The 25811-nt window shown below is 38.8% G+C and overlaps 1 long non-coding RNA gene across 1 annotated transcript in view; it reads right to left on the reverse strand.

Moving 5' to 3' along the window:
• LOC116227351 (uncharacterized) overlaps positions 1-25811 on the reverse strand; it is a 235323-nt gene that overhangs the window by 71563 nt on the left and 137949 nt on the right. The gene's annotated exons all lie outside the window — the stretch shown is intronic.

Genomic DNA, 25811 nt, shown 5'->3' on the forward strand with positions numbered 1-25811 from the left:
AACTGCTTGACAAAAGCTTCAGCATCCCTTCCTTCATCTCTTAAAGAAACATCCAATTTCCATACATTATTTATCGTGCTGCTATTTTCTTGAGCAGCTAAATTTGCCATAATTTCCTTCTTTATTCAAAGTGATTTTTAGTGTTTAGTACATCACTCAGCTTAGCAGTGATGCCTACAGCACCTTGAGCACAGATCTGAGGCTCCTGAGCACTGCACTAGGAGCCATCCAGTAGAGCAGGATGCAGTAATCACCCCACATATCCCTTCAATCCCACACAGAACACATCAGGTTGGATGTTAGGAAAAAATTCTTCTCTGAAAGAGTGGTCAGCCAGTGGAACAGGCAGCCCAGGGAGATGGTGGAGTCACTTGGAAGTGTTCAAGAAACATAGAGATATGGCACTTAGGGACAAGTTGATGGCTGGACTGGATGATCTTAGAGGTATTTTCCAACCTTACTGATTGTATGCTGAGGACTTTCCTCTCTCATTTTGAGGTCACAGTTTGGAATACAGTGACGCTCTCTGGTTAGTAATGGGAGAAAGGCTTTCTCTGAAATGCAGTTGTGTTCAGTGCTGTTGCTACTCTGGCCTTACAAAGGCAAAGCTAAAACTTTGCCTTTAGAGGAAGCAAATCCAAGGGCATAGTATTGTGAACACAAAAAAAAAAAAAAAAAAAAAAAAAAAAAAAAAAAAAAACCAAACAAAAAAAAACACATTTCCTCAGTTAGTTCAGGGTTTTTCAGAAAGCAAATGAGCTTGAGCTAATATGCAATGATCAAACTGACAAACTGAATCTGGATTTTCTTCAACAGTAATCACAATAATTGACCTTCAGCTCCAAAATACAGTATTTTTTGTAATGGCAGCTCAGAAACCCTTCCAGATCCCTAACGCAATTAGTGGAGAAATAGCATTTTTCCCACTTTTGTTCCTATTATTGCCTTGCTCCAAAATGCAATACTTACCTTATTGTTGACTTTCTCCCATTTGCTTCAAAACTACAAAACTGGGTTTTCCAAATGCACGTTATCCTACCCCTTCTCCCTAAACCTGGCATGAGATATTGCATCCACGGGGCATCAAAGATCCCACTCTTAGTACCATCTCACCCTCCCTGAGCACTCTTGAACTTCCCCTTCATTTTAGAGCCACACTTAGAGCCCTATAACCCTCACTGCAATGATCAACACACAGCAGGAGCTATTTTTTTTATTTCCATTTGCTGCAGTTCTGCTTCTCCCTAGTACAGCAAAGCTAACCACTCATGTGAACTTCACCTGATTATAAGGGCTTATTTATACAGATCACAGAGGCAGCCTATGGATGGCAAACCTATTTTTGTGAAATTGGGTGGTCTCTCCCTGCACTGATTTTCTGAGGTCAGAGAAGATGCCTGAGCAGCTGCGAAGCAGTTATTTCACTCAAGTCAGGATTCAACAAGATGATTTGGGAATTCTTCCCTCCACTACACTTATATCACTGTGTGTGAAAGTTGAAAGCTCAATTTCAAAACCATCTGAAGCAGACAGTTACAGTCATGTATCAGTTCTGAAATCTTAAGATCATGAATGAGAAAAATGAAAGAAAAAGAAAGGAAATCACTTTAGCGTAAACCGCGATGAAAAAGCAAACAAGGCCATTAAATTTTACAGCATCAAATGCACTCATTTATCTTGCTTTTGTACAGGAAGGAGGAGTGTTTAGTATGAATTGATTTGAGGTGGCTGCTAAGAGGAAAGGATCTCAAACTTAGCTGTTTCCCACCATTTTGTCCCCATTATGTACTTTAATCCCCTGCGGTGAAGAGCTTTAATAGTGATGGGTCTGCGGTGCTAATATTGATAACTGCATAGTGCCATGACTATTTGTCAGTTTAATGATTATCTACATGAGAAAAAATGTTGCCTTCCTTCAAAATATGATGAGCTCTTCAACACAATATTACCAGAATAAATGTGAAAAGTAAAGTAAGAATTTTCAGTGGAGGGAGTAATTAAACAACCTCACTACTGAATTTTAATTAGTGATACAAGGACTATTTCATTGCTAAGCTCTAAATGTGCTTTCTGATGAGAGCATAATATCTAAATAGATCTTGCAGAATGCTCCTTTTGGAAGACAGGGAGAAAGCTGCGGTGTGAAGCTAGAGCAGCATTCCTCCCAAGTCATAGACCTCTCAATTTCAGCAGTAACATTATCGGGATATATTAGTTTTAGATTTTTTTTTTATAAAACAGCAGGAGGGGTTGGATCTGCCTCTGGGAATATTCAGGGTCACATGAGCTAGACACTGAACAAATTAGAAGAAAAGGGAAGTTCAGCTCAAGCCCAGTTCAGTGTTTTGCTGTGTATTGCTGGAACCTTAGAAAGATGTACAAAGGAGCATCTTGAGGAGCACCAAACTGTCAGGAGCATTCAAGAGCTTTTGTGGAATCTAGATGCAAAAGATGTTCCTGATATTTAAAAACCAAAGAGAGAAGAAAGTTGGCTGTTTAAAAAATTTAACATACAGTGGAAGAAGAAATAGAAATAAATTATATTAAGATAAAGATATTTAAATATTGGAGTTTCTTAGTTGGACAGTTTAAATCATTGATTGACTGATTAGCCACCATTTAAATTTTCAAAAATATTTACAGATTGTCTTCCAAGAAAATCAAGGACAAACTATAGGGTTACCAGACTAAAGATAAGTAAGGACTGTAGTCTGTAATACACACAGGTAGAGGTGAGAAAAAAATGATAATAAAATGTCCTTCCTTACCCTTGCACCCTTAGAAATTCAAGTCACAAAAACTAATCACAGACTGTCTCTTCTACTAAGGGAGAAAAATGCAGCTTATGCCAAAATTTGAACTCCTCCAAAAGCTGGGTAGCTCAAACCTTTTATTATTTTGTTGTCATCAGAAAGCAAGGTTGACTGTCACACTGGTTACTATAGCGTAGTGGTTTGCCAAAATTTTGCCCCACAAATCACTGCTAACCTTGAAGATTTCTCAGAAAGCATCATGTCCCTGTTTTTAATCATATCCTAAGTGTTATATATCTAAGGTGCATTTACCATGAGCTCAAAGATCCTTAATGCCTGAGCACCATGCCTAGCAAATACCACTCATGTTTTCTTCTACTGCATTGTCCTGATATCCTACTCATTTCTAATGGTACTGTTTTTTGTTATAAGGCGAACACTTTCAGTGTATGTTGATCTTACTTAAAATAATTACTTAAATTCAAAATACTCTATCAAAGCTTTGAATTCATTGGATCAGGATTTGTATGTGATCATCTGTTTACATGTTTATACATACATGTACGAGTGCAAACCCTGTGCTATCACACGACATTAATGAACTCAAGACCACAGGCTGCAGTATTAATATGCAAAAGCCATTAAGTTCCTGAACACACCACTGTGATGAAATTCTTAATAGGATGTAGACTGCTGAATTAATAACATTCATCGTGATTATAGTGAGGTGCCAAGACTAATTGGAAAAGGTGTTTGATCATAAAAATAACTATCAGGGATTTTTTTTCCTAATTTTTTCCATAATGAATTTAAATGTGCAATGAATAGAGAGGGAAAGCAGGGGAGGTTAAAAAATTATGGCTGGTATTGTGTGAGTTAGAAATACAAGCTAAATTAATTGCACATTTAGTTCAACAATCTTTCATGTTTTGTCAGATTTCTGTTTTTAGAGTCCAAATCTAGATCAATCTTTGTGTAAGCACAATTCTCTTAATAGAGTTACACACCTGAGCAAAACTATTCAGAGTTGTTTCACCTCTACAGAGATACACATGCAGGTAAAAAACAGAAAATTAAACATGGGAGTAATTTCTCTATCTTCTCCAGCTTCTTATTAGCTTGCAGCTCATGTGTTTAAAGAGCTGGCAATTTGAAATTTTTGAATGATTTTATACATGTGAAGATTAATAGTATCAAAAATATTTCTGAGCAAAGAAGACCAGAGTAAGAATATTTTTTTTTCTATTTTAACCCACAATTAAGTTATTCTAAATATGAGATTTTAAGTTTAAAAAGAAAATAAAATTTTAGAAACTTTGCCCCCTCTCTTTTTTTAATAGAAGAAGTTAGTTACTATTTTCCTTTCCTGGAGAACATTTTCAAGAAGAGGTCTTGAAACTAATTATGAAGGAGAGGGAGAAATCCTTGTGGACTTGTGACGCAAGACAATCAGCTGCAAATGGAATCAGTAGTATTTTTTATCTCAACTTAACTTGAGCAAATCAAAGATATTTCTGTAAAAGCTACCTCTATGGTAGAAACAAAATATTCTTCTTAAATTGAGCTGAAATATTAGTCCTGAAAACTAAGGATGTGACCATTTAACCGAGATGTGTCTACAGTGAAACAGGTTTGCATGATTCAGATTAAAGCCTCCCTTCCTGCCTACCTCTCTTCAGGATGACGTTCTGTAAGTTCATTAGTCAATGCTTAATTTAATAAAACAAAAAAGAAGAAACACATTTCCTTTAATCATTTTTAATATGCTTCTGGAGAGCTTAATTATAGCTTGATTATGTAATAAAAGAAAATGGAAACACAAGTAACTGGGCAACCTTTCTTCAGATATCTGTCAGCCTCCCTCAACTTTTCCTTTCAACTTATCCAATGCTTTCAGTCTCCTTTTATACTGAATCCTTCCCATGCTTCCTATCCTTTTTATTTCCTCATTCTCACCCCCTACCACTACAGAAGCCTTAGAAGAGCAACTGGAAGTGCTCAGGCAAAATACCAGACAGAGGTCATTTCCAGCTCATTTTGTCTTGTTGATCTCTGGTAACCTCTAGTACATGGGATGCCTCTTCTCCAGAGATGGACCACATGCACAGGAGGAAGTAAATCAAAGACTCCAGTTCCCTTAAATTGCACTACAGCTGTCTCATGCAGTTCACCTTCACTAGTGTAAGAGCATTTCTTTGGTAAATTCAGGCCAGGATCAAAGTGTCATATGATGCATCACAACAGTGCTGTGTGTGCCAACTTATATTCCTTTTCTTGGCTGACTCAGACTCTCTTGAATATTCAGGTATTTGAAAATAGCTCTCAGATACCCCCTACCTCATGAAGTTTCTTCTCAGGAAGAAACAGAGCAGCGCATGGAGAAATCAGAGAACTCCGAGACAGAAGGAATCTCTAGGTTAAATGTCTTGTTGCATGACAGACATTTATCACCATTCTTTGCTGTTGAAATACAGGGTGATATATCTTAATTTGTATCTATGAGAACATACATACAAGTATGTACACACACGCTGCAGAGGACTCTGTAGAGCAAGCTGTATCTCCAGACTAAATCAAGTAATATCTTGTGAGATTCTCTTGAGACATGACAAGATCATAACTTGAGTTTGAATGCTTTTGGAAAACGCCAAGTGTGGCAAAGACTAAATTAGTTGTCTTTACTTGAAGATTAACAGATAAGTCATTTGTAAAAATATAATAAATAAATAAATATTGCTAAAACTGTTTGGTACAGGCAGACCAGGCAGACATGTACAAGCTCTATGACATTTGCAGACTAAATGAAAATTGCTAATTAAAAACCTGCAACTTTAAAAGGAATGGGGAAAACAAAGTGATTTGCCTCAATAACACTTCTAAAATAGTGGAATTTTGCAACATAAATTGATCTGAAATGTTTTATTGACTGAAGTTCTTCATTTCAACTTTAAATTGACTATTTATTACATTAAAACTATATTACAATGTAAAACAACAACAGTTTTAATCTTATCAGGGAGAGAAAGAAAAAAGAAACAACAAAAAAAAAAATTCCCTTCATGCATTCTGTGATATTATAACTTCGTTTTACTCAGTAACAAAGGAAATTTGTAAATGTTGGTATTCTCTACAGTAGAAAATCCAAGTTTAAATAAATATCCAAGCTCAGCATATTTTACATCATCTTCTATAGAAAACAAGTGCACTTTAAATAGGGAATTTCAGAGATGAAGTTCTACTTCATTACATTATCTTCTCATGCAAATATATGCAACATTGCTTTTTTGAATCATTTATAAACATTGCATATTAGGCAGAACCAGAAGTCATCAGTCATTGTTCAATAGAAAGATGATGTATCAAAACAAGAACATCACAAGCAAAAGAAAACAGAAACTGGTGCTCTTGAATCAAACACTCCAATATACACAGGACATTCTGGAAGTAAAGCCTCCTATTTATTTCCATGGAAACAACAACAGATGCAAAGAGAACAACAACTATTTGATTGAGCAAATTCTCAGTTACAGGAAGCTATTTTTCAATATAGTCACCACCATTGTCTATGCATTTTCACCAGCAATGAACAAGAGCCTGCATGCAGCACTCACAGAAACCTGCACCAGCGGAGGTGGTCCATCATTACCTCTGCTGAAATACACTGCCCACTGCCTCACTGCACTCACTGCACTCACATCCACTGTTTGGTCTCCAACAAGAATTAATAAATATCCATTTTTTCCACAAGGAGGAATTCAGTGACATGCCTTTGCTTCATATGTGCTTGCAGGTCAGATACTGTTTTGTCAGACTGCCCCTTTGCTGCCATCTGTCACACAACAACAACATGTAATAGAATGTTGGTGGGAACATTCAACCTCTACTGCCATATCACCAGCATCTACCTCTGATGTTGTGGACCAACATAACAAAATTGGAGGCATTACTTTTAGAGCAGCCCTCATAAAATGCACAGATCTAATTTCGAGATAGCTACTCTATTTCACTTTTCCCTATATTTGGAGACAAATAAATAATTAGAAAGAAGCACAGCCTCCAAGAGAAAGACAAAATTGTCAAGCCTGAGCACTTCCTCAGATTTCTCTTTTCACATCCCAACAAGGATTATTTTACAAAACTGCCAGTCTCTCACACTTTCCTCTCTGCATTCCTTATACACCAGAATCCATGGAAATTCTAGCAAGATGGAAAAGGAAAGTATCTGCAGATATTCAGCCAACTGAATCAACATCAACTAAGGACCCCAAACTTAAAACTAGCAGCTTTGAGAATGAGAAGCATAAAGATATCCTTGGTGGGGCAACTATGCATAGGATGCTCTTGAAGACATTACTCTGTTCGTACACAGTGTGCACACAGTAGGAATATATCACTGGGCAAAGAACAACCAAGCAACCTCTTAATAAATACCCCTCAAGATAAAGCATGCAGTTGTATGATGTGTGTTTTAGCAGACTCCAGAGTATCCCTTCCAGAGGAAAGACATGATGGAAAGAACTATGGCAAAGGAAAGCATAGGAGATGGCAAATATCTAAGTACACTGAACTAACATGAAAAAGGAAGAGAAACTGTGCACTAGGGTAATGGTGTACCCCAGCCATTGGTGTTAGTGTAGGGAAAGGGATAGAAAGAAGCAGTACAAGAAACAATTCTAGCTGATCTAACATTTAAGAAAAGAACTGCTTTTGAAATGTTGGTACATAACAATAGATTTTTGTGCATAGTAATGAGTGTGAACTTATTGGAGGGAGCTTATAAGGCATGTGAAGTTACTGAAAATTTAATTCATGTTGTATTGCCTTTGGAATCCTTCTCTAATCATAAAGGCTGAAAGAATGTAAAAAAAAAAAAAAAAAAAAAAAAAAGACTTAAAAAAGTTTAACTTTTTAAAAGAGAGAAAACAAAGCTTTGGGAACAGTTTTTATTCTGGCAGAGTTTTCACTGCTTGTTTAATTTTGTTCCCGGACTCTGTCCTCTTTTAATTCCCTTGTCATCCAGAATCTATTACAGGGAGCTAATGCCCTCATGGCACCATCTGGCATTATTTAATATGTAACACCATCTTATAAATCAAATTATAATTTATAATTAATCAGACAATTTGTATTTTTAATAATCAAAATCTCAATTAAGAAAAAAAACTGAATATATTAACGTATCACAGCATTTTGAAAATATTTACGGTCTATGACTTTTCTTTTTTATCCCTTTTCCTTCTTGAAGAGAAAGAGTTTCGTTTCAAAAGCAGTTATTAATTAAAACGAGTCTTGAAATATAGTACAAGGAATTCTTCCAAAGTTTTGCAAAAATACACCAATGGCTTCCCAAATGTCATCTGAAATAACAGATGCTTTAAATAGTCCGGAATACAGTTCAACTAGAAATAGTCTGGAGTGCAGTTTAACTAGAAATGCCTTTGTCAATCAATCACTATAGACCCTAGATGGTGTTTTGTGTAGTTGGAACCAGCAGCAGGAATCTTCTCCCCTCAGTTTAAGTGTTCCCGACCTGACTCTTCAGTGTACCTAGCCATAGAATCATGGCATCATTTGAGTTGGAAGGGACCCTTATAGCCATCTGGTCCAACTCCCCTGCAATGAGCAGGGACATCTATATATCCGAAGACAAATATATTTATCAATTAGATACTGAGTGTGCCTATTCAATATTCAGTCTTTCTTTCATCCTGCACTGAAAAAACACATGATGATTGGCATGGTGAAAGGGGACCAATAGGATAAATGTCATACCACAAAACTCAGTAACATCACCTTTTTTCCACATATAAATCTTTCGATATATACTAAACTGATGATTATTTCTCTCTGGGATAATTCACTCAGGCTCTGAAAAGAGAGCTAGAAGCAAAAGGCCAAAGATGAGAAATTAGTAATGTCTGCGTCATGCTGCTCCACATTACAGTCTGAACTCTGGTACCATGATTTTGAGTGTGCACATATAGGACATAGCTAAAGATATCTGTGCCTTGAACACTCCAGTGCTATAAAACTTGTTTCTAAGACAGTCAGTTTCACTCTGGGAGACTCCTGCTTCTACTCTCAATGAAATACTGGCAGGGGTTGCAAGGCAAAAACGGCTTTCACAAAATTAATGAGGAATTGTACAATTACAAGAACTGTAATGGGGGCAGCAGGCACCTTGCAGCAAATCCTACTAATCCTGTTCTGCTTAGAAAAGCCTGGGCAGGAGAAAAGGAGCAGAGAGAAGCCAGTAGCGTCCCTCAGCTCCCTTTGACAGAGCAAAATGAGTTCTCATCCACAGCTGTGTCTCAAACCATGGCCTTAACCCTGTGGAGACACATGGTTGAACTGAGTTCAGTGCTAGATACACGTTGACAAGCAAGATGGCAAAGAAAAGCAGTATTGATATGAGGAAGAGGAGTGCTCTGAACCTGACCAGATCCCCATTCAAAAACCAAGTCATGTGACACCTGAGCTCGGTGACAGGGACTCACTGGAGACAGGCACCCTGTGACAGCACCTGGGTTAGTTGGGTTGAGCCTGGGTAAAAAAAAAAAAAAAAACAACCAAAAAACCAGATTTTATATATATTGTCTCATTCTAGCCTCAGAACATGTCCTTTTTGTTTAAAAATTCCTTCAAAGCCTCAAAACTGTTTCAAAGAGACATTCCAAACTAGGTTTTAAAAGAAGCAATATTCACTTAGCTCAATGACTTCACACAGCAACAACAAAATTTTACACTGGTTTTTAAACAGCACCTGGTAAATGTTATCTTGCATTAATCTTAGTAATTCTTTTTTCATTCTTCAACAATTTGTTTCTAAGACACATGAAAAACAGGAACTTAAGCTAAAAGAGGGGAGATTTAGGTTAGATATGAGGAAGAAATTCTTTACTGAGCAGGCAGTGAGGCAGTGCCATAGGCTGACCAGAAAGGTTGTGGGTGCTCCATCCCTAGATGTACTCAAGTTCAGGTGGAATGAGGCCCTGGGCAGCTTGAGCTGGTGGGGGGCAACCAGCCCACGGAAGGAGGGTGGAATTTGGTGATCTTTGAGGTCCTCTCCAACTCCAAGCCATTCTATAATTCTGTGATTAAAGAGATGTTTAAAGTGCATGTTCCTCTGCTACCTATTCCCTGCCTGCAAGCATAATCCTCTGTTTGTAATGTCACAGTTGGTGCTTGCACATAGAGAAGATTAATTTGTAAGGACCAGAGGATTACACGCTGAGCAGGGTGCAGACAGGGTAGTGTGGCACACCCCTGGGAGGAGAGCTTTGCCAGCATGCAGGCCTCAAATTTAGCCCCCCTAAGGAAATAGCCCATGGAAAATTGAAGAGCTGGAGCAGTAAGAAGAATCTGGCACCCAAAAGTTGTCATAATAAAAGTAATATACAATATTAGTATCCTATCCTACAATAAAGATATGGATGGGATATATGTGAGTCTGAGGGGCAATGGGATGGAATATGGGGGGACTGGGATGAGACATGGAGGCACTAGGATAGGGTATGGGGGTAAAAGGATAAATAAAGATGATAAAGTTCATGGTACTTGCATAACATGGGCTGTATCCTGTTTGTAGAGAAGAAATCATAGAATCATTAAGGTTGGAAAATACCTCTAAGATCACTAGTCCTACCACCCATCACCACCATGCCCAATAACCATGTCCCTAAAACCTAATTTCCACTGATTACAAGCTAAGTAGTGCTCTAAGTCTTCACCTCAGTCTTACATTCTGCTTTGCAATTGACTCCAGGTGACCAGCAAATCACTCTGGGGGTAAAATCATATTGCTCTTGTACTGGTCAGTACATGTGAAAATAAGGCCTGGGGTGTGAGATCCAAAGGACACTTATGGAACAAAGCATTGCCAAACAGAGAGAGACTAGTATCTGCTGCCTCTGGGAAGGACAGAGCTGGAGGAAGAATACACAGCACTTTGCTTCTTTGAGAGGCAAAATCTTTTTGTTCCTTCTTAGCTATAGTGCAATTCAGATCACATCACAAAAAAAAAAAAAAAAAAAAAAAAAAAACAGCAGAAAATGGATTTCTGTAGAAAGAGAAAAGCTGCTTTCTATGCTCTGCCAGTGTAACAAGGGTTTTAGCAAAGAGCAGAGGATGTGAGATATTTACCTTTGGATCCATTTGTACTTTTCTCCCTCCGTTCTTAGAGCTTTTATTTACTTTGTAACGAGCCAACTAAGGGGCTAAAATAATGCACACAGCTTACACTTCTTATGAAGCTTTTCACAAACGCTGGTCAGACACAGATGAGTCCTTTGTCTGCTGTAATACACAAACAGTCCCCAGCTGCCAAAATGCCTACAAAAGCAACCCTGAGAGCCAGCAGCACTGTGACGGAAGCTTTTTGCTGCTCTCAGTCCCCTTGTCTTTTCAGGCCTCCTTGGTCAGCAACAGTAATGCATTAAGCAGGAGATTGTGGAAATGGGCTCTGGTAAGGTGAAGTAAATCCTTGCATTTTATTCTAGCCCATATAATTCATAATGCGTTGCATTCAGGATATTCCAATGTTCATGAATTTGTTCAGTCACACTGAGGTCCCATTTTAGCACATCAGGGAGCAGAGCTTGCACCAATCAAGCCATGTGGCTACACCAATTTGTAGCCAGCTATGGAAGTGCCTTGCTCTTTCTTGCTTGAGCAATGAGCAAGAAACAAGCCAGGCTTCAGCCTTATAATGCAGCCAAAGAGGAGGATAACTTGTCTCTGAGATGTAAGCACTTGCAGCTGAGTGCCTCGCGCCGTGGAAAAAGACCTGCAGGTCAACGAAAGCTACTTCTTCTATAGGTATGTACCTAAAGCCTATTCCAGTTTGGATAACCAGAGCACTCAACTCCATTCAAATCACGTGCATAAATCTTCCTGGAATTGGAATCTTTAGGAGTCTGTATGTTGCTACTAACAATGACATACCACATATTATTGCAGGAAGAGAATGCCTACAAAACTGCAGGTTACCCTGCCACTAATTTATTGCTGTTGGCACCACTTTCTGCCTTAAATATTATACAAATTTACTTTTCAAATACACTTTGAGTATATATATGTCTAAGGGGGAATATTTTATCAGATGGACATTTCAATGAAATATTTTATTTCTAAGGTGGGACTAATGGAAAGTAGTTAAAGAAATATGCTGATACTAAAATATGCAGTCAAGGAAAGCACTTTGATAGCAGTAGCAGCAGCTGTGTGAATGACTTGCAGAAAAGAATAAATTCTGTTTTATAAATAAGCACATGAGCGTAACTTTAATAGATATATTTAATTGAAACCTGTAAAGCCAGTGAAGTTTTTATCTCCTACACTTCAGCATACTTTGTACCTGGAAAAAAGACTGGGGAGACAGTGAGGGGGAATAAATGCAAAGCATGTGGTGCTTAGTAAAAGGAATAAATGTTGCCCTGGTTCATGCACATCTATTTGCCCCCTCAGAAACATGGGTCTAACTCTCAAATGCATTTAAGTTGCACATCTGCAAATTAGGTTGGGATCCTGTTGTCCTCACTCCCAAGATAAGTACCTTATGGACAGCAGTGATTTGGGCTGATGACATTGGGATTTTGCATAGGAAAAGCCATGAGCTGGGGGTAGCTCTGAGATCCACCAGAAGAGATGCTTTTTAGTCCCCGTTCTGCCACCAGGTGAGTAAATTAACACTAAGACACAGTCATAAGCGAAGTTTTCTGTATTAGGTTTGACGTGGGCAAAAAGCAGGTTTATTTTATGCATGGAAAAGAATGACAACAATAGCTGCTCACTCATTCATCACTGAGTCTGGTCCAGGCTGCCTTTTATTCATTCTTTCATTTTCATTCCTTTCTTCCACTTACTCTAGCAGCTGGGTCTGTACCAGACCCAGCAGATGTCTTCTCTTTGTTTCTCCTGGGACCTCAAGTCAGAGCCTTGGGTAAAGGTCTCTGGGCTCTGCACATCCCTACACAGGGAGGGTGAGTCCCAGCTGTTTCCCTTCCCCTGCAGAGACTGGTATCAGTGGGGATCACAAATGATTTTTCTGGGCAGCAAGCCTGAGGATGAAGGGAGAGGCAAGATGCAGGCAAAGACCTGCCATCTTCCAGTTCTCACCAGTTACCATAATGGTACGAAAAAATATGTGGAGAAAAGCCAGATGGCAGAGCTTAAATTGCCTGGTTCTTCTTTGCATTTATTTCCTTTAAATGGTTCACTTTTCTAGAAATTTGACTTTGCATTTTCATTTTATTGTACTTGCAGTAGTTTCTCCAAGAATAATTGCAGTCTCTCTGCTTTTCTTGCTACGGGTTGTTTTTTGTTTTGTTTTGTTAAGGACAACTTGATATATACTAAACCCTAACTTGATCTAACATTTCTATGTTAGGTGAAAATTAATACCAATGCATTCATCTCCAGCTTCCTGAAATCTAAAGCAATGCTGTGTTTAATGGATACAGAATTTGCATGTGTCCACTTTGTGTTGTAAATAAAATCTGCTTTATCACCCTAAGGAAGTGATTCCCTCCTTTCTCTTATATCTCCCATAAACCTATATCACCCTCATACTGTGGCACACTCTGAAAATGTTATATGCCTTCACTCCTCCAGTGCTACTTCATAAATATATTCTGTACCTAGCAGAAAAAATGTTTCATCAGATGGTCAGCTTGCTAAAATATTTTACTTCTAAGAGGGGATGAACAGCAGGCAATGAAAGAAATACAGCTATAATAAAAGACACAGGCAGTGAAAAGGCTGTGGTAAAATCAGCATAAATGTCACCACCCCCCCAACCAGAATAAATTTTCTTTATAAATAAATATTGCAAGAATAACATTAATATCTTTAGCTGAGAGTAGAGAGGTGTAAAAACCAGTAAAAACTGTGCTCTTGTATATGCATACTTTTCTCTTAAAATGCAGGAGATACAGGATACAAGCTGTGGTACTCATTTAACTCCAGCTTGTTCCATAATGAGTTCTTCAAATAGAGATGAGAATGGCCACTTCTGTGAGGCTTGGGCAAGAGATGACCAAATATCAGTCTGGTAATCAGCAAGCTTAATTTTAGTCTTTCTTGGCTACTGACCTATTGTGTGGTATCATCTAGTTTTATTTATATCTTTAGACTTTCCTCCTCACTATGCCTTGTTTGTTGAGAGTGTTTCCAATTTAGGGCCACAATTAAATGCACAGCACCTCTCCCACCAGGACCTTCCAAGAGCCACATATCACAATTCAAGGTGAAGGGTGTTTGCATTCTGCATTACATTCACTGGTGAAACAGAGTTTGAGATAATTGAGGTACACTATTTTCCATGAATCTTTCTCACTCTCTAGTGTTTTATTTTTTAAAATTCTTTACAATTAACGAACATATCATTAGCAGAGGAGGACAGGAATTTGGTTTAGAAAGCTAATTAATATAAAAAAGGTTGATGAGTTGAGAAGCAGCAGCAAAGGAAGCATCAGGCAAAACCTATCGCTCCTATAGGAAACAAACTAAAACCTGGGTTCTACTGAGACTAATGATGGACTTAAACAGGAATATATCTGTAGGACATCAACTCAGTCCATGTTGGAACTGTAAGACAAAATAAGAGATGAAAAGTTGAAAAATTGGACCAAAATTGGAGGTGGTGGTCTCTCCCCAAAAACAAAAAACAAACAAACAAAAAAAAAACCAAAACAAAACAACAAAAAAAACCACACCCTTAAATGCAGACTTAAGATTATGTACATTTTGTTTGACTTGCTGATTTTGCTTACTTTCACATTTGCTTCAGTACTTGCACTACAGTAGCCCATAAGAAACACAACACCTGAAACCCAATTGGTTTTGGGATTGGGAGGGGTGGTCCAGTGGCAACTCTTACTTCAGTATAACTATTTAGATCCAAAATACCAGTCCCTTGACATCAACTCAAAACTTCATATGGACAAACATGCAATCTTACCACATCCTGAGCAGACACACAGATGTACCCACAGTAACATTCCCACTTCAGTCTCTAATACATTTCCTGGCTTTTGACTTGTATTAGACATACTGCTGACAGTACAAAAACGTTCGAATTGCACCCAAAAAACAACCTGAGGTCCCTGTTCAGAGCCACCAACCCTCAACCAACAGCCTCTTAGTCCTGGGAGGCTGCTTGGACCAGACGGACCTTGATTCACTTTCAATTTACAATGGGAAAACTGAAAGAACGATGTTTTTCCTCATCATGGCTACAGGTCTTTTCATCTATAACAGGAACATCCACTGTGGTGAAATGTTAAGCAAATGATTTGAATACTGTCAGAGTTTATAGGTAGGGCTATAGAGTCCTGGCTTATCTTCTGATGTTGTCCAGGAAGTTAATGAGAAGGGGAAAAGGGCAGAGGAAAGGAGATGCTGTGGTAGCAGGGGACATGTGGAAAAGGCTAAGATTATTAAGACTTGAAAGCTTCTTTTGAGGGAGTAATTCCTCGCTCTTCTTACTGCATGATTCTTCACCCCCACCCTGCTCATCTTTTATTCACAATTTATCTCCCACCCACAATGACAAATTAATCCTTTAGTGTGTTCTCCTGTGCCTCATAGTGAAAAAAATGACCTGCTGCATATTTAATTAAATGCAGAGAGCTCAGAGCGAGTAATTAGAGGATTTTCTTAACCTTGTCTTAAAATTCTGAATCAAGTTAAACATTGGGGTGTGAGGGGCAATTCAGCAGTTCATCTTAAGCAAAATTACAAATACATAAAACCAAGACGTAGGTTATACATTTTTTGTATTTATTTCTACCTAATGCTGTGTGCTTGCTAGCATACGTGATATGGGCTAGTTGGATTTCTTTGGATGAATCATTTTTATAGCCTTTCCAAGCCCATAAAGAGTTGAGAGAGAGAAAACAGCAATTAAATACTACAGCCATCCAAACACCTTCAGCCTGCTAATTCCTTAGCTGCTTTTAACTGCCCTTGAATTTGTGACTTCCCATTTGCATCTTGGTTTGACCCAAGAGCAAGAAACCTACAGAAACATTCATTTATTAGGTATGCACACAGCCCTCACATGTGATACAGCTCTGATATGCCCTACAAATATATTCTGCCCTGTGGCATCATCTTGAACACCCAGAAAAGCCAAACCCTCCAGGTTCAGTGTATGACAGAAATCCCTCAAAATATCTGCAGACTTGATCAGCACTGAGCACCATGAAAATGAACTGAAATGAATGGAATGGGATGAAATGAATGAAGTGAAATGAGGATTTGTTGCCAAATTAACAAAATTATTAAAAAAAAAAAACCAAAAAAACAAAACAAAACAAAAAAAACAGAGATTGCTTTTGAAGTCATTATAGCTTGGCCAAAGTTTTAGTAGCTTTCTCCCTAAAAACAGAGGGTCTGGAATGATATGGCACAGTCATCCCATAGAAGTAAAATGAGTTGAATATTTTGGACTTGATACCATCTTCTACTTGGTAAGAATAACTTTGATTTTAAATTACTAGAGAAAAAAAAAAAAAAAAAACATAGGCCAGTTTTTTACCTTTATGTATAATAATAGTTGTACTTCCCTTTTTCATCCTCCTCGAAAGCTTTAACAATTCAGCCTAAGGCAGACACCATTTGGCGCAGAAAATGTCAGGACATAAAGAGTAGACAGGAGAGAACAGAATCAAATATGAGAAAGGCCTTAGTGAACGTCACCGTAGAGACATTTAGACAGACTCCACACACAGAAGAGAGACACAAACAAGACAAGCACATGTCAAAAGTGAAAATTGCATACCGAACACTGTCTACCCTTCTCTATCTGTTTTCCCTTCTTGCTCCCTTGTTCCCTCAGCTTGGAAATGCCAGCTATAACAAGAAGTGAAAAATCAAAAAAAGGAAGGAAGAAAGAAAAAACAACACACAAAAACTACCTCCAGTTTCTGTTATTGAATATGTTTTCTTACATTCTCAGTATGGAGGGTTGCTCTGAGCAGATCCTTATGCCACAGTCTGTTAGACTATGCATGAATCCATTTTTGGTGTCTCCCCATAAGGCTGATGCTAGAGAGAAAGCCAATAGTGCACGCTAATATTTCAAGCTATGTCCTGATGGGATATACAAAGCAATTTATTTCACAAGGAGCAGACAGCTTGCAGAACAGAAGCAGATGGGTGATCTCAAATCATTTCAGAAATAAAACACGGAAAGTTCACAGCATGCCAACTACAGCATTACTATATGCTTTAATGACTGAAAGTATTCTCCACATATATTCTCCCACCACTTTCTTGCATTAATGATAGTTATATTTATATATCTATTATTATAGATCTGCTTTGTCTGCACAGGAAGCTGCCTTCATTTCACTGTATGCTGAGCACACACAGCAACGTGAGTTCTCCAGACCATATATATGTCTTTTCTGTGCTTCTGAGGGCCAATTCAGACATCAGTCTTATCCCAGTTGTTACTTTCCTAGGCAATGCAACCTGGTGAGATTTACTAAGCCAGGAATATACAGTTCCTCTAAACCACAGTTCTGTCTCTGTCCATGGCCACAGGTCAGATGTATGGTTTTTACTTGTTGTCTGTTTTTTTTTTTAAGATATTATTTGAAAAAGGTGATAACTTTGAAATACAAATCTTTCTGAATATTTTTTCCCTTAAAAATGTTTTCATAACTAAATAGTTTAAAATACAAAAAGCAAATTGTTTTCCTGGTCTGTGTTTTCACTTGCAAAATGAGTTGATTCTGTGTAGAAGAACCAAGTCACAAGATATGCAACTACACCTGGGTCATTTTCACCATGTCCTTCATTTAGAAGTGAAGGACAGGAACTACTGTTATTGCGTAGATGCTTGCTAGTTTTCAGGGATGCACAGCAGCTATTCCATTTTCATTGCTTCCAGTTGATTCACAGCTGCTTGTGGTGAGGGATTGGAACAGGCTGCCCAGGTTGGTGGTGGAGTCACTATCCCTGGAAGTATTCTAGAACAGGGTGGATGTTGGATGTCACACTGAGTGATGTGGTCTAGAGAGGTCACAGGCATGGGCTGATGTTGGACTAGATGATCTTAGAGATCTTTACAACTATAATGATTCTATGATTCTGAGTTTGCCCAGCTTGTTACATTCCCACATGAAATCAGAGCGGATGATGTGACCAAAGATCTTTCCATGACACAAGGCAACATAAAGAGGTCTTGAGGGAAATCACTACAATGCCAGTTTGCAGCATTTTTCCCAAAGGATTTTCCCCACTTTATCTTCTAAAGCTGTGAACTAAAAGACAAACCCATTCCCACTACAGCTGCAGGAACAGAGACCAAATCTGCTATGTCCAGTAGCCTATACAGGCAGAAATTTCATCTGATAGCCCCTGGAGAGTTATCCCTTGAATACCTTCCGTGGGGGAACAGACCAGCACAAGAAAATAGTATGCCCATCCAGGGATCTTTCAGGCTCTGGTAATGCATTTCCTCTGTGTCCTTTGCTACACAGGTGGAGTGAGACAACACAAATATTGTCAGACAGGTTAGTGTAATCATACCATCCGAGATTCCACTCATTTCTCTTTTTGTACCTCACCACTATGCTTTTACTGGAGTTTTCTGCTGTCAGCTACCTACAAAGCCAACATAAATCATTCACTAAACCATATCATTTTTATAGCTATTGTACCAAATTAAGCACTGGTGTAAGCGCGTGCAACTCACAGCCATGGCTGGCTGTAATCCATTTTGTCTAGAAAGAAACATTTGTTATACTCCCAGTGATACTTTTATACTGTTACCTTAGTAAAGACTACTGTTCTTGTAAATCAGCGCATTTTCATTGCCTTCAGTGGATCTATACTGACATAATTCTTTTTCATCTTTATCTGCCATCATACTTGTGATTCTACCCCTATATTTTCTGCCTAGTTGCATTGTTTCTGCCTGTGTCAGACTCTCTATATCAAACTCAGATTGTTTTCTATAAAGTTTTACATGTATGGTGGACAAAAGCTTTGAACTGGGGTAGAGCTGAGTCCATCCAGTTCAACCTCCCAGCTCCAGCAGGACTATAGAACTATTTGTGGAATAACATAATGAGGACAAATTCAGATAATTTTTTTTCCTCAGCACAGTTTCTTGATTTATTGTAATTAGTGGTGCAGAGGCACCTGGAGTTGAAAGTAACAGCCAGGCTACCTTTAAGAGGAACGAATTCGTCTAACCCTTCAGAAAACAGAAAGCTCAGTCAGTGAGAGGTACAGAAATCTTTCATGGGGCAGGTACAAGCACCAGCCTTTCACTGCTCTAAAAAAGGTGAATCTGAGGTTCATTTTTACAGAATGAAACTCTAAGAGAGTGAAAACAGTCCTACCTCTTGGAGTTCCAGAAAGAAAGATGGTAAAATTAAATACTTTTGCATTTAACTTGGAGGAAAATAGAAGTTGTTGGCGCATAGGACTATGTGGTGCAGAACTGATGGGGATGCAATTTGCCCTTCACCAACCTGAAACTGTTGTTCTCCAGGTGCCTCTATGACTGCTCCTTGAAGTTTTTTTGTAGCTTCATCCATCTGAAAAGATGCATCTAAAACAGGCCTGAACTCCAGCCCACCTTTTAGGAATTGTATTGGTAGCTTTTCATCAGCAACAGGCAATCAGAAAGGATGCAGAGTAATAAGAAATTATAAGCCAGAAGGGACCATCTGAGACAAAGCTTCATTAACCCTGCTGAAAGCATTACTGCATGCCAAGTGTTTACTGTTTTTCTAGCAGCAGTGAGCTCCAGGTGCATCCTCAAATGTTATACATTAATTCCAGGTCATTTCTGTACCTGAGCTTTCTCTCATACTACTAACCATACTGTGAGGTTCAGATCAGAGCTTGTCTATTGGCCTGCATGGTAAAAATCTTTGGAATATGGCAGACCTCAAAACAGTGAGATCTCAGTATGTAATTTATTCCAGCCTTGTAATTTCTTTTTTTTTTTTTTTTTTTTTCTTTCCCCTGGTGTGTGTTCATTAAATTGGCTTACTGTGAAGTAGGGCTTTGTTTTTAAAAGGCCTCCTTTGATATTCAAATGTTTACAGAACGTTCACTCCTGCTTGCTTGGTTGGAAAGCTGAACTATTTCTTCCCACTTTCAGGTCATTTGTACAGGGCTTTCTGGTGGCTCCCACGAACATGTTTGCAAATCCCTGGATGATCAAACTTTGTTTTGTTCCCTTTTCACATGCAGCTAACCTTTGAAAATCATTTCTGAGGGCTATTCTGAATAGCAGAACCCCAGCTGGAGCTTTTTAAGGTCATGACATAAGATTTATCTTTAACACACATTCTGATTTTATTTGCTTTGCTTTTCTTTGATAAGATATTTTTTTCTCTGCTGTTTTGCTTTGTATAGCATTATGCTTTTTGTGACCATAAACCATTACTGCTGGCTTGCAACTAAATTACTTTATTGTAAGCAGTGCCTTGCTATTATGTAAAGCTGCTCATTGGTGAGCGAGGATGTACACCAGGAGATAAAAATGAGAAAAGAGAGGAGAAATCATCATTTAATCTTCCCTGTGACAGAAAAGAATGTAGCTTTTACTGTGCAACTAAATGTTTACCATCACGAAGTGCACAGTGGTAAACACCAAATGTGGTAAGCAGAGAGTTTGTAAGGGCCAAGAGCCAAAGGGCTTCTAGCTAGAAATGTGAGGACTCTTAGGACCTTGCTGCTTTGCTGCTACAAAATCACTTCTTCAAGCAACCCCCAACAAGAGAGCTTCAATGCTTTATTGTACAACATGGAACTACTGGGGAGATTTACCTAATATCATTGTGAGTAGTGGAAATTTCAGGAGCGAGTTTAGCGAAGAGATAACCAGGCCTTTCAATACTGTGATCTGAACATACTCAAGGTAATGAAGGAGTGGCAGCAAAAAATGGATGTTATCAAATAGACAGGAATTGTACAATACACTACTCTAGGTGTCAGAACAAAAGAGGTCATTCTTTCTTTGCCAGTCATACATTCAGGGAAGATAGGGGCTCCTCCACCAGACGTTCATTCACAATACTTCCATTAGTGTTTCTACACAGATTAAAATATTACCCTGAAATGTCTTATTTATTTTCCTTTTTCTAATTTTCCCAACATTTTTCTGGAGTGAGGAACATGTGCAGCTGAAGATGCAGCCAGAATCCCAGTAGCACTGCACAAACCAGTGCCCACAGAGGAGCAACAAAGACTTGCAGCATTTTGTCTGGATGTAGAGTCCCAGTTGCCCGAGATTTGCCTCATAACTAATTAGTAAATGTCAGACAGACTACCTTGAGCTTACATAAATTAATAATGAGGTAAAGCACACAATTTCTGGTTGGGTCCATGTTGTGTTGACTGGTCAATTACTTTGTGCCGGAAGGCCATGGTTTGGCACATATTTAAAGATTAGCTTATTGATCCAGCAACTCAGTTCCTAACTTTGACTTCAGAAATAGAAACGAAAGGCCGTTCAATATTCATAGGCTTGGCATTCCCTTAAAGTCAAGATTTGAGTGCTAGCAGAGTATGGTTTAGTCCATCATGAATATAATATTAATGGCACATGAGGTGTAACTCAAGGAAATAGTCACCAAGAAGAAAAAAAAAAGCCCAATTAAGTTACATTTTAAAAGCATCCACTACATCCTCAAATATATTGACCACATCCTCATCTGATACAAACTGATTCAGTTCTGCTGGCTTCAGCAGAGCTCTTCCTATCCACATTAGCAAAACATGAAGACCTTTAGCTACTGACCTTCTTGGCTCAGCTCAGGAGCATGCCTTTGAATACCAACTGTATCTGAAAAAAATTCCAGTTCCATGTTGTGAAAAGATATTCTTTGTGTTTGACAATGAGATGCAGCAATAAAAGGGATTGACAGTAGTCTATCAAGTAAAACATAAGATCAACAGACTTTGAACACAAAGCCAGAATGCATCACTACAGATGTGCAGATTATCTATCCATATCCTAATGAAATAGCAAATAAAGTATTTTTTTTAAAATAGAATGTGTGCACATGTGTGCATGTATTTGTTTATGCACTGCCTTTGTGAAATCTCATGGGGAAAAGTAATTATCCGTAGAAGAAAAATGATCTTCTGAGACCAGTCTGCCTAAGAACAACTAATGAATTTCAGCTGCTATTGTAAAGTGACAACAAATAGATATCATCTGATAGTCCAGCGTGAAGTCCAAATTCTGGTGAAAAAGATTCTATCTATTTAGGGCCACTGCTTTCGGCAGGAGAAAAATATAAGTAGAAAAATCTTACAGCAAAACTCCTTGAGACATTGACAGAGAGACAGACAACAAATTTTTGCTGCTGTGTTTAATGCCTTATCAGCTTCAGCTGCAAGCTTCACTTTCTATGGGGAGCTTACCTTTCTTGCAACAGGCATAACAAAGAGAAGCCACGCTGACTCCTCAGCTATTATACTTCAGCCTGGCACTTCCCCTCTAAGTGCCAGAGAAGGTGTGTTTGCACCGTGACAGTGAAGAAAACCTGCTTCCCCTTTCCCAGTGCTGCTATGAAGTGCAGATTCCCTGTGAAACAGGCAAGGCTGTGACTTGTGTTTTGAAGGCTGGCTGTTTTCCACTTGACTCGATCCAACAGCACAACAGAACGATTTTGCTGCCTGGATGTATATTCTGGGGTTGCAAGCAGAGAGAGGGAGCATTTGAATACTTTCACTTCCCACCACTGCCAACACTGCGCAACCCACAGTTCTTACAAAGCATTCTGGACCCAAATTAAAACCTTCCTGCTCATACACCAGTACAACAACACAGCTCACAAAAACTTCATTGACATATCAACTCACAAACACACAGTCAAAATCTAAGATAGGAGAAGATCATAGAATCGTAGAATGGCTTGGGTTGGAAGGGACCTCAAGGATCATCAAGCTCCAACCCCCCTGCCACAGGCAGGGCCACCAAGCTCCATATCAAATACTAGACCAGGCTGCCCAGGATGACAATCCCAAATAGGGATGCAGTATCTAAAGGTTGACCACAGTTCTTCTGTATGCTCTTGATTTGTTGGTGAGATGCTACATATTTATTTCTGTCACCTCCTTTCAAAACTGTGCTTCACAATATTTTGATAAGATGGTTTATTTGTTAATAATTTGAAGAAATATTTTTGTGGATCCTTGACACTGACAATGGAGAAGTGCTATCAGCATCTTTAGAACCTATCTGTATTTAGATTGATATTTAAATGCACACATCACAAGAAAATCTACAGTTATTTTCTGCTAGGAGTTACTTTTTTTTTCTCCAATGTATTTTACATTCAAATAAGAAGTTTAAGTCAGTCAGGATCAGACACTGACTACAACACGGTTCTTAATTTCTCATTAACTATGTGTCAGAAGAACTGATTTATCAGGAAATCTGTCTTCCTGTGAACAGCATTACAAGAGCACCTGTAGTTCTCTTTCTAATTGATTTAGCAATGGAACTCTGCCTCTGGTTCATCTCCAGCAAGAAAAAAATGAAAAAAAAAAAAGGATCTTTGATTGCATTGAAACACCTATTAAAAGCATGTCGTTCTCAGATGAGGAATAAGGAAATAATCCAAGAAGACCCATTTGCTAGCATCCTTTACCAGATGCCCACGGCTCTCATGAGGTGAGAAACAATGGAATTCATACCAGGTGTCTGCATTTCAATTCAATTACTGACATACTATTTTAAATTGTTAATTTCTGGGGGGAAAGAAAAGACAGTTACAAAAATGCCTATGCCATTTTTTTTGAATTCTGTATTATTGTTAAGGCTACATTAACATTATACAGATGCTTAAAATATTACAGGCAACAAAGTGGGGTGATCCTGCAGAGGAAGGCTGGAAAGCATGGATTTCACCACTCTTCCTCAGAAGCACTTAAAGTGTTGCATGTTTCACATTTCCAAGCACCAGGAAGCATTTTGGAGTCATGGCTGATTGCTTGTGGGTTTAGGTGTTTGCTTGCTTTTTTGTCTGGATGTCTCAGTGGACTCATGCAGCACTTTATGAAGTTCATGAAGCGTTATTTTTAGGCTGTTTTGGAGAAGCCTAGGCCAGGAGTGGGAGGCATGAACTGAACCAACAGTTGGATTTTGGATCTATTTTTGACTGTAGCAGTCTGGAGCAACGCACTTGCCCTCCCTGCTTCTGTTCCCTCTCAAATTGAGGCATACCCTCCTCCTTCTGTGTTAGAATCATTAAGGTTGGAAAAGACCTCTAAGATCACCTAAGCCCAAATATCCACCTACCACCAACACTGCCCACTAACCTATGTCCCTCAGTATCATATCTGCACATTTCTTGAATCACCTCCCTGGGCAGCCTGATCCAGATCCCTCATGTTTACTTGTTCTTTCCTAGATCTCCGTGCAGGAATCTGAAATGAGTTGGCAGGAATTCCAGTGCCCAGCTAAGCCAGTAGAGGTTTAACCTCCAAGGGGTCACAAAACCCACCAAGTGGTTCCAGTGACATCTTCAGCTGCTGTGACAGCTCAAAGGGGATATGTGAACACAGGCATCCAGTGTTAGAACAGTGATCCCCCACCCAGGAAATTGCCGCAGTGTAAATGCTTTAAGCACATCCCATTTTTTTCCACTGTAGTTCTTCTGAGCTTTGTTTTTGCATGAAGGTTTTGGTCCCCTAAACTCCCCCCTCTTCGTAGATTAAATTATTTTGTAAGCAAGTACTATTGAGAGAGGTTCCTCTTGAGCATGCACAGAATGGAAATTAGTCATTAATCAACTGAATCCCCACAGTACCACTAACTTAACACAGCAAAATGAATGATGGAAGGAAAAATAAATGCTTCTGAGTTTAACAAAGCAAAAATATTATCTCAACGAAAACACAACACACACAGGCTATTTGAGTGTGTCTGTGTGCAGGGGGGGAATCTTTTTTAGATTTATTATTTGGATTATTAATACTGATGTGTTTGGGAGAAGCAGTGAGAAAATCAGTCTTCCATCCTGTGGTGCAGAAACCAAATATCATGCAGCTCAGAAAGGAATGTCTGGAGTGATTTTGTAGCAAAGATCAACATTTTGTGTGTGTTGTTGTTGTTTTCCCTCACTTTTCTTACTCACGAAGGAATCTGTGTAAAAGTTTTCTGCTACAAAAAGGAACTGTGCACCCTCAGGATCTGGAAGATGGTAAGCTCTTTTGTGAAGTGATTCTGTATCCATTTTACTGAAAAAGTTTCTGCTGTAATGAAACAGATCCCAGACAGGCCAAATGGACCAGATGCAACATAGCAGGTTCTAAACTGGAGACATCTCCTCATCTGGGGATACGAGAAAATAATCTTACACTCTTGGAAAATGAGATCCTGTATATGAAGTTTGATATTCTCTGCCTCTGGGGCACAAAGGCTTTGCTGAGAGCCTGATCCTCAGTCCATCACACAGTGCAGCAGCCAAGGGCTGGCAACGCTCCTCTGCTTCCCCATCAACCAGTCCTGCTGGGAGCATCACATTCCTGGTTCTTTATGAAAAGAAATAAGTTCTGGTAGCGCGGGAGCAGGGAAAGGAACTGAAGACTGAACAGCCTCAGGCCTTCAGTCAGGCCCCAGTTGTGCTCTTGTTGGTTTATAGGCTTTGGTTGGGTCCAGAAAAATTAGTTTCAAATTAAAATGGGCTGCTGTGAGTTTCATTAGCTGTAAATAATCTGTGTTTCATTAAGAGGCATGAGACCAAGAGCATGAGTAGCTCTCCTACAAAAAAAAGCTGTACTAAATCAACAACTGGATATTAAAGGTATAAAATAGGTAGTACCATAGTATGGGAGGGAAAAATCAGAGCTTCAGAGATGCAAATTCTTCCAATTTTTTATTAAACACACTAGAGTCTGCAGCTGATCAAAATTTCAGCCACTGATGAGAGAATGGATTAGGATTTCAAAAAGCATTTGAAATCAGTCCAGTTGGGATCAAATACTATTTCTGACAAGAAGATTTGCATATGGCCTTTCAGATCTAACTGCATGGCAAGGAAGGGAAGACATTGAACATCCTTATATGCACCT

Source organism: Phasianus colchicus, chromosome 7 (assembly GCF_987193195.1).
Source record: "Phasianus colchicus chromosome 7, bPhaCol1.hap1.1, whole genome shotgun sequence".
Taxonomy (NCBI): Eukaryota; Metazoa; Chordata; class Aves; order Galliformes; family Phasianidae; genus Phasianus; species Phasianus colchicus.